Source organism: Euphorbia lathyris, chromosome 6 (genome assembly GCF_963576675.1).
Source record: "Euphorbia lathyris chromosome 6, ddEupLath1.1, whole genome shotgun sequence".
Lineage (NCBI taxonomy): Eukaryota > Viridiplantae > Streptophyta > Magnoliopsida > Malpighiales > Euphorbiaceae > Euphorbia > Euphorbia lathyris.
This window is the reverse complement of record NC_088915.1, coordinates 4,853,407-4,862,760: the sequence shown is the minus strand read 5'-3', so window position 1 is coordinate 4,862,760 and position 9,354 is coordinate 4,853,407.

Below are 9,354 nucleotides of genomic sequence, written 5' to 3'. Positions count from 1 at the left end.
ATCCGCTAATCAGTCCAAACTCCCAATCTCCAAACCTCATCTCAACTCCTCTTACCTTGAACCACATCTCCATGTGTTTACTTTCTTTATGGTAAATTTCCTTCGCTAGGACATGATGAACTATGGCAGACGAAAAACTAGCAATCTTCATATCCAAGTATTGTCCAAAACATGTTTTGCTGAAGATTTCTAACTGCTTTTCACTCAAGTGCTTCTTTATCAATGCCCTAGAATCCAAATTGAATATCATGGTTATTTTATCGTCCGAATCAAAGGCCTCCGGATATTTGTAATTAGAGCTCTTTTCGCTCTTTTTTGCTTCCCTAGGATCATTTTGCAATATAACACAAGCAACACATATACACAAAAATTTCAATAACAATACTTGTCGCACTTGAGCGCATTTCCAGTAGAATGCGATAAGGTTATATAATACACCTTGCTGCACTCAAGCGCATTTACAGTAGAATGCGACAAGGTTTAATATATAGCCTTGTCGCATTCAAGCGCATTCATAAAACAAATGCGACAAGGTTCACGTACATAATCATTGTCTAATTCAAACGCATTTGTAGTAAAATGCGACAAGGTTTACCCATTAACCATTGACGTCGCATTCGAGCGCATTCAAGCTTCCTATGGTGAAATTTAACGAAGAAGATGATGGAGACCACTTACCTTATGTTTAGTCCGTTCTTCCTCCTTATTCGCGGCTGTCGCCTTCCTTTTTCTAGCCACGTCGAAATCGCGCCAGAGGTAGAAGATGAAAATAACTTGAAAATGCAGAACAGAAGAGAGTCAAATATATATATATATATATGGAAATTAAATGTATAATGAAGTTGAAATGAACTGAAATTGAAGAAGATGAACCACGAAGAAGTTGAAATGACGAAGAACCAGAAGATGAATAAGATGTCGAAGTGGAAGCGGGAGGTAGGAGATGAACTTTCAAACTAGAATAAGGGTAATTTTGTCCAAAATGGATGAAAGTGTCTAATTTAGTAAAATGGAAGCAATGTGGATTAGATATGTAAATGAGGTCCTTTAGTTGGATAAGATTTATAATTAGTCCTCAATTTTATCATTAGGTCTAACTTTAAATTCAATTAACATTTTGACTTGAATAAAGAAGAATCTCAAGTTGCTTAAGCTAATAATTTCGAGTTCGAATCTTATTATATATTTAAAATTTTAATTAAGAGAAAATCCGTGTAAAAGTATTAGATAAAACTATCAAAATAGAATAGATTAATATTTAATATTTAACATTGGGATAAGATACTAAAACAGGTCTATGGTTTTTGAGAAATATTAATTTAGGCTCTACGTATAAAATAATATCAATATAGGTTTAAAGTTTAAAAAATGTGTCAATTTAGGCATCGATAATGGAACGTGACACATTATTCATATGACTCCGTTTACGGCCGGTCTTGACATTTTATGAGCCTTAGGCGAAATAAGAGATAAAAGATCTTTAATAAAAAAAATTGTACTTAAAAGTTTTAAATAGAATTAGAGCCCAGTTTGAATCTAAAATATCATATTATTTGATCATTTTTAAATTTGAATGAGTATTATAAATAAATTTATAATAAAAAAATGTAAACAAAAAATTTATGACCCTTTTGGCCTGGGCCCTAGGAGGTCGCGCTTCCGGCCTATGTCCAGGGTTGAGCCTGACTCCGTTAAGTTATGATTTCTCTCTATATACAATTAACAGAACTTAAAAAAATAATATAAATGATGTGTCACATTCCGTTATCGAGACCTAAATTGCTATAATTTTTTAAACATTAAGCCTGTATTGGTACTATTTTGTACGTGAGACCTAAATTGATACGCAATCATTTGATCTTTTGACTTACATTGATGACTTTTTTTTTGAAAGGCAACAGAACTTTATTAAGATAAAGAAGAAGCATCCCTAACTAGGATGTCTCTAATGAATACAAGGAAAGAGTAATGAATGAAAAAATTAGCATATGCCTGAGCATTCTTTGCGAAGGCATGGGCTGCATCGTTCGCTAATCTTGAAACAAAGACTACTGAAAAACCTGAATGAGAATATAGAATGAACCTAATATCTGCAATCATGTTTCCAAATTCAGTCAAATCAGTTGTAGATGAGGAAATTGCGTCAACGACCACTTTTGCATCTGTCTCAAAAATTATGTTGTTATAGTCGAGTGTATTGTGCGGAATTAATGAAAGATAAAATAATAAACAATCGAAAAACACAGATTTACGTGGTTCACCATTGTGTTGGCTAGTCCACGAGCAGAAGGAGAATAGTATTATTAGGAAGCGAAAATCAGATTACAATGATTAGGTTACATAATGGGGTATTTATAATACCCAATCTAACCTAATCCCATTAGAAACCCATGATCCTAATCCCACTAGGATCATGATCCCAAACCCAATCCAACTAGGAACCCATGATCCCTATCCAACTAGAAACTCATGATCCTAATCCAACTAGGAATCTGAAACCCAATACTACTCCGAATAGGAAACAAGATATACTGATTCAAGGCATTACGATAAATCTCGACCTTGACTTGAATCCTCCTGAAAACATAACAGATGCACCCATGACAGTGCCAGATGAACAGACTTCTCCCTATGCCTCAGATTCGCCCCCCACAGGGCAACTAATAATCTATATTCCTAGAATTTTCGATCTTCACATTCATCGCAGACATCTTTCTCTCCATAAAACAAAACCCCGATCGGAAACCGAAAGCTCTGATACCAGTTTGTTGTGAGGAATTAATGAAAGATAAAATAATAAACAATCGAAAAACATAGATTTACGTGGTTCACCGTTGTGTTGGCTAGTCCACGGGCAGAAGGAGAATAGTATTATTAAGAGGCGAAAATCAGATTACAATGATTAGGTTATATAATGAGGTATTTATAATACCCAATCTAACCTAATCCCACTAAGAACCCATGATCCTAATCCCACTAGGATTATGATCCCAAACCCAATCTAACTAGGAACCCATGATCCCAATCCAACTAGAAACTCATGATCCTAATCCAACTAGGAATCTGAAACCCAATACTACTCCGAATAGGAAACAAGATATACTGATTCAAGGCATTACGACAGAGTGATTGGGCCCAAGTTAGGCTCTCTTGCAATGCTAATGCCTCTGCGAGTTTTGCTGAGATTTTTCCATCATTGTGTGTGCCTAAGCCGACTAGAAATGTACCTTTAAAACCGCGGATGACAGCACTTGCACCAAAATGGCCATCTTCGTGCCAAATCGCAGTATCAACATTGCATAATATTAAACTAATTGGTAGTTTTAATATACATTGATAATCAAATTGACGATTTTAAAAAATTAGTTTGGAAAATTATTTACAACTACGTATGTACTAATTTAGATAATATCAAACTAAATATATCACTATTTTTTATATATTTTAAGAACTAAGTTTTATGAATTAGTGGTCTAACATATACTCCTTCTGTTTCATTTTAATTGTCTTTTAATGTTTATACACAAATATTAAGAAACCTATTAATTAGCCTAGAAAGTAGTTAAACATTAACTCATTACCCTCTTGCAATTAATGCTTAAATTTCTCTCCAAATTTTTTTCCTCTTATTATATGCGGACAAAGTTGGAAAAAACACATTTAATGCTTATTGAAAAGTGTAAAATGTCAAGTTGAATACGGATGGCTCCTGCCTTAGTAATGGCAGAATTGCTGCTGGTGGAGTTCTTCGGGATGCTGGTGGCGCCTGGCTGGCTGGGTTTACCCATAACTTAGGTACGGGCTCCTCCTTTACTGCAGAGCTCTGGGGGATCTTGTCTGGCATTAAACTCGCCATTCGCATGGGTGTTAAAAGACTTTCGGTGGAGTCTGACAATTTGGAGGCTATCAACAGGATTTCGGATAGACAGACTGTTTGTCTTAAGAGTCAGAATCTCATTAAAGCCATCTTGAGGCTTCGTCCTGCCTTCGATTCTCTTACCTTCTCCCATATTTATAGGGAGCAAAACCGCGTGGCGGATCGCTTGGCAGCTGCTGGGCATGGGGGGATGTTAGGTGTTTCTACCCTTTCCGTTCCTCCTTCTTTTCTGTTACCTTCTCTTCTTGAGGATAGGATTGGGGTCAGTCTTCCTAGACTGATCCCGGGTTAGGTTTTTGTTTGTTTGTTTTTTTTCTTCCCTTCTTACCAAAAAAAAAAAAAAAAAAAGTGTAAAATGTCAAATAATTGGAAACAAAAATTTTTCTCAAAACGACAATTATTATGAAACGGATGAAGTATTTATTAGGGTTTATAATTTATAAATTTAGGTCTAAAATTTATAAATTAGGACATAAAATCATACTTTTTTGTGCTATGTGATATATTGAGAATTAAATTTTGTAATATGATTTAATTGAAATTTTATATTTATATATGATTTTCCAGTAAAAACTGGAACTTTTAATAGTATAATTAAAAAAGACACACCTTCAAAAAAAAAATTAAAAAAGACATAATGCTCATTTGGATCCATAAACTAAGACTTCAAGGTCAATTAGGATCTTAAACTATCAAAATCATTAACTAGATCATTGAACTAACAAGAAATCATCAATTGGATTTTCACTCTAAACAAAAATCTTCAATTGAGTCCTCATTGAAAATCATTCAGTTGAACAGTTTTAGATTTTCTTCCCTAAACTCATTTTGAACCAATTATCACAGTCTATATGAAATAATCAAAGTTTTTGATTTTAGGATATGATGATGATTCAATTGATGATTTTCGCTTAGTTTAAAAATCTAATTAATGGTTTTGATAATTTAAGATTCCAATTGATTTTGAAGCTTTAGTTTAGAAACCGTGTAATGAAAAAAAAAATAAAGACTAACTAACTTTTTAAAGGGTTAAGGTGTAAAAATACCCCTTAACGTTTTAGGTTAGGAGCAATTTTATCCTTAACGTCTACAATGATGCAATTTTGCCCCTAACGTTGGAAGTGAAGAGAAATTTTACCCCTAACGTTAATAAATTAGATCAATTTCAGACACTATTATTTTTGTTCCTCATTCAGCACCAATTGCATAACAATTTGTTCTAAAAAAAATGATTTCATGTTTTTTTATAATTTAATAATAAAATTTGAGATTAATATTTATAAATTTGGTGAATTTTTTGTATTTATTTTATCTAATTCGTACAAAAGACAGTATGCTTTTTTTGTTTTTTTTATTTTTTTCACATCCCAACGTATGTTTATGATTTGTTACTGATAAAATGACACACGTATGAAGTGTAGATGACAAGATTCATGACCGAGAAGACAGTTTGATGAATTATTTCTCAAATTGACCCAATTTATTAACGTTTGGGGTAAAATTGCTTTTGGCTTCCTACGTTAGGGGCAAAATTGCACCACAAGATAAGATGTTATTCTTATCTTTTTATTTTGTCTTGTTCCTAAGGTTTTTCCTATATAAGGAAGCCTTAACTCATTTGTAAGATCATCCTTTGCTTCCATTGTAAAATCCTCTTTGTGTAATAAAAGTTATGGCTTTCTAAATCCTTCTCTCTTTACAAAGTACTTTCTTAATTTAGTTTAGTCATATTATATCTTAAGTAATGATCCTAGTTTCTGGTCTCCTTGCAATAAAAGAACCATGTCGTGGCCATTAACGATGTAAGAGGCCTTCGTTTCGGTGTGAATTGCAGGAGCTCCCAGTCTCTGGTATCAGAGCCATAAGATAGAGGTATGATTGATTAAATTAAGGAGTACAGAGGAAAGATCATTCAATCATGGAATTACCTTCAACTTCTACTTCTAATCCCATTCAACTTTCTTCTTCTCTTTCCATCCCATCATCCTTTCGACAAACCAAAACCTCAAAAATTGAAAATCTTGTGGAATACTCTTATGTTCCAGAAGATGCTCAAATCCACTCAACCAATTTACCCTTGATCAATCCCTACAACATTTATAGACGTGATTCTTCTATCACACGCAGTATCAGGTCTTTGATCTCCACCAGACGACCGCATGCTAAAGAATATGTCCAAACTTCCAAAATGGACCAATGTTCTCTGAAGGCTACCAGTGCAGAACAATATGTAACCTTGGAGATTCCTACTTCTTTCATATCCAAATGGAGGCAAGAAGGATACTCCCATTTTCACCTTGGGGCAGTACGTATTATTCTGACTCTTCATGGTAGGAAGGGTCTTCCAGTCACAGCACGAGTAAGCCTATTGGATACTAGATTTCTTAAGTTTGAACATGTTGTCATCGGCACAGTTTTAAAAACACTCAATGCCGGTAGTATTGTTATAACATTTTTTCCAAACTTCAACCTTTCATTACATGACCCAAACCTTCCTTCCACCTTTAAGATTCAAGTACAACTAATTGGTGCTGAACAGATCTCAACAGCTGTTGCAGCAACAATTCACCACCAACTCATTTATCGGCTCCAGAATCATGCACTTGACATGCCAACCCAGAGTACTTCATCTGAAGCCTTGTTTTTAATTGCGGAGGAAGATGATAATCCAACAATTGTACAAATCCCTCACCAGATCTCCAAGGAAGAGCTTACTCAGTTGATGCCTCTTGAATGGCTCACTGCATATGAGAAATTGCACCAGATTTCTCAACCTGTCCAAACCACTTCGTCATCCTTTCAGAACAGGGAAGATGGACTGGTAAAGATAGTTTTCAGCCCCCAAGGCACTCCTTTCACCAAGACATGATGATCTCTCCGGCCTCTTTTCCGAGAGAAAAGAAGATTCCCATCCATAGTTTTGGGCCTGATGGTCGACACACCTATGTTTCACACATAGATGGTCATTTCATCTGGGATGTTCCCGGTAGTGGGATGTGTGATCCATCATGCACATGTGTAGAAGATCTTGATTCTGATGATGATTCTTGCGATAATTACTCGCACAAGAAAACAGCAAAGCCATCCAAGAAAGGAGCCTATCGCTCGTCTTCAACTAGAGCTCCGACAAAGCCTGATGATGATGATGCGCCCTGGATCGATATCCATCCCAGGAAAGATATCACTCCAGACCCTCAATTTAAGGTCACCCCAGCTTATCTAAAGCCTCTTGCAATCTATAAAAGGGAGCTTGAATTTCTTGCAAAATTAAAAAGACGGTGTCATCCTTCTCCACCTGTTCATTCTCCAGAACTACCACCTCTTGTACAACCATGTATGATGAACACCAGTTTTACCCCATAAGATTTCCCACCTTTGACAAAACAAACCAACACCCAGTCTAAAACAGTATCCTTTCCTTACATACCTTCCCATACTGTTATGGCCATCTTGAAGAACCTAAACCCTTTGAGTCTGTGCTAAACTGGCAGACTGACAATGCCATAGCCCAGAATAATTATCTTCAAAAGATTGATCACAAGCTTGAGCATATGGTTTCCTCCCAGAAACACATGTCCCAAAAGGTTGATTCTTTGACAGAGTTTGCACTCAAAATGCAGAAAGATCTGACACAACAGATCCAAAAGGTTGACAACAATCTTCGAACTTTGATTTCCCAGCGAAGATTTGGTCAAGAATTCAACCAGAAAGAAGCCGAGATTAGGAGGTTAAAAGATCAGTTAGCTCAAGTAGAAGCAGACTTGGAAAAGGTTCAATCTCAACCTTCAACCTCTCCTCCAGAATTTGTGGATCCCTTTTCCAGATCCCCTCGTCATTTTTCACCTTTTCCACCTCCAGCACAAACATATACTCCTTTTCAGATGATCCATGAAGGCCATGATCAAGATTTTTGAGCCCATCCTTCATAGTGCTCTTATCTACATTGATGATATCTTACTCTTCTCAAAAGACGTCCAGGCCCATAATAGTCTTTTGGCCCAATTCCAGCACATTATAGACCAGCATGGCATAATGCTTTCTGAAAAGAAGAGCATTATTGGACAGGACTCAGTGGAGTTTTTAGGCATGAGATTCCATGATGGCCAATATCAGCCTGGACCCCACATTTCTCAAGAATTATTGAAATTCCTTGATAAGAATCTTTCTGTAAAACAAATTCAGCAATTTTTGGGAATCATCAATTACATCCGGGAATTCATCCCTCATGTCTCTGAGCACACTAGCCAATTATAAAAAAAATGCTGAAAAAGAATGCACCATCGTGGAGTCATGTCCAAACTAAAGTTGTTCAGCAACTTAAAGTTGTGGCTCAAAATCCTCCAGCATTAAAGATACCTGGCACTGGAAAGCGTGTTTTACAAACAGATGCTAGTGATGAACATTGGGGTGCATTGCTTATTGAAGAAGTTGATGGAACTTCTCATTAATATGGACATGCTAGTGGAAAATTCAAAGCTGCAGAGCAACATTATCACACCACGATCAAAGAGATTCTTGCGGTAAAAATGGTATAAAGAAATTTGAATTCATCTCATCGGCCATCATTTCACTGTCAGAATGGATAATTCATCTTTTCCGAAAATCCTTGAATTCAAAAATAAGTCTCTCCCTAGCCAACAATTATTGAGACTTAAGGACTGGTTTGCAAAATATGACTTCCATGTGGAGCATATAAAAGGACATCAGAACCTCATCCCAGACTTGCTTTCCAGACCACAACCTTCACTTATTACCTCTATAGCCTCTCTACCTTTCATCTTCATGGCATCCTCTACTCCTAAGAATCCTGTAGCCATTCGCCCCTTTCCTCCTAGAACTAATTTCAAAAATATTTTTGAAATTCAGTGTTATGCCAAAACCCACCTGTTTGTTCACTTCAAAGACTTCCTCACTGCAAGGAACCTCCCTAAACCTGATGAATTTTACCAAGATTGCCCTTTCCTCATCCTTTTCCGTCTGAAACCCACACAAGATCTCCTCTCTTCCGAATTATGGTGCATTTGGTGCTTAACGGTTCTCTATTCCATTGCCATTGAAATACCAGTCTTGGAAATGTTTCATCACCTCCATGAAGAACAGAAATGTGATTCCCTATTATGGACTTTAATGGACTGGTATGCCCCCCTTTCGTGGTGGCGAAAGGAACTCCAGAAAATAATTGAAAGACTCAAGCTCAAGGATAGTGCAACGTCCCATTTATCAACCAGTGCAGTCTTTATCATCCACAGGCCATACTTCCAAGACATGCAAGGGAAATTTTGGACTCAAAATGAAGCTTATGAGTGGAATACTTTTTTAACTCCAATACAGGAAACCAAAGGCAATGAAAAAATGGCACTCAAAAATTATCTTTGTTGCCTTAATGGTTATGATCTCAATGCTAACCAAATTCTTAGTACAACTCTGTACCCTGCCAAGCCAGTCAACATTCACTTAGTGTCAAATCGGACTCCATT